Source organism: Mycetomoellerius zeteki, unplaced genomic scaffold (assembly GCF_001594055.1).
Source record: "Mycetomoellerius zeteki isolate Tzet28-1 unplaced genomic scaffold, Tzet1.0 scaffold306, whole genome shotgun sequence".
Classification (NCBI taxonomy): Eukaryota; Metazoa; Arthropoda; class Insecta; order Hymenoptera; family Formicidae; genus Mycetomoellerius; species Mycetomoellerius zeteki.
In genome coordinates this window covers 15,364-16,665 of record NW_017257290.1, presented here as the reverse complement: position 1 = coordinate 16,665, position 1,302 = coordinate 15,364, and positions in this window count along the sequence as shown.

Below are 1,302 nucleotides of genomic sequence, written 5' to 3'. Positions count from 1 at the left end.
TTTATTTATTTATTTATTTTATTTATAATTTATTTATTTATTTATTTATAATTCATTTTTTGAGGAATATATATGAATTTTTATAGATATATCTAACAAATAAAGATTTATGTTCCTTTAAATCGTCCGTTATTTCCATATCTAAACATGTTGATTTGAAAATTTGTACCACTTTACATGTTGAGGTCGACGGAATAGGAGAATTGATGTGTTCAACATCCATTCTTTTGCCGGAATAGTCTATAGAAGAAAGTGTCGTATTTATATTCATTGTTCTATCCTCCTTAAATATATCTTCCATAATTTCATACCACTCCCAACTTATCGTTCCACGTCCTGTTTTTTTGTTATTATCTTTCAAATTTCTGTACGATTGTTTTAAATTTCGCATTTTTCGATCCAATATGTCTTCAGTAACATTGTAGTTTTTTAATTTAAAATCATTCACATTCCATAATGATTTCTTTTTAGTTTTTGGATCATTAAACATATCCTTCATTTCAAAATATTTTCGTAAGAGCAACTTTGTATTTTGTTTCGTCCATACAAACTTTTTAGATGTTTCTACATATATTATAAGAATTTTATTATAACATTTTATATAATTTACATACGCTACGATATTATAAAATCCCTGGTGAAAAAATTTCGCTGAAAATATTCCACGTTTTGGACCATTTCAGCGAAATTGTTGAAAATTTGCTGAAATTTCGCTAAAAGTGAATTTTTCAGCTAACATACTGAAAAAATCGTTGAAACTGAACTGAAATTACTCTGATACGTCTCTGAAATTTTGTTGAAATTTCTCTGAAATTTTTGTTGAAATTTTTCTGAAATTGCACAAATGAAATTTTGCTGAAATTTTGCTATAAAAATGAATTCTTCAGCTAAAAATTGCCGAAATTAAACTGAAATTTGTCTGAAATGCTGAAATTTTGCCAAAAAGTGTTCCAAAATGTGGAATAATTTCAGCGAAATTTTTCCATCAGGGATATCTTTTTTAATTACATTTAAATAGCTACTTTTTTTTTGTTCGGTTACGCATATCACTGTTTTATTTGAGGTTGTAATCTCTGCAAGATACATATTAAAGAACTCTAGATCCAGAATATAAATATGTATAGTAAATAGGTATGATATATACACACACATACACCACTCACACATATAAAATAGATAATTAAGTAATAAATAAATGTATACATATATACATATACAATTTATTACCTACACACATACACCACTCACACATATAAAATAGATAATTAAGTAATAAATAAATGTATACATATATACATATAC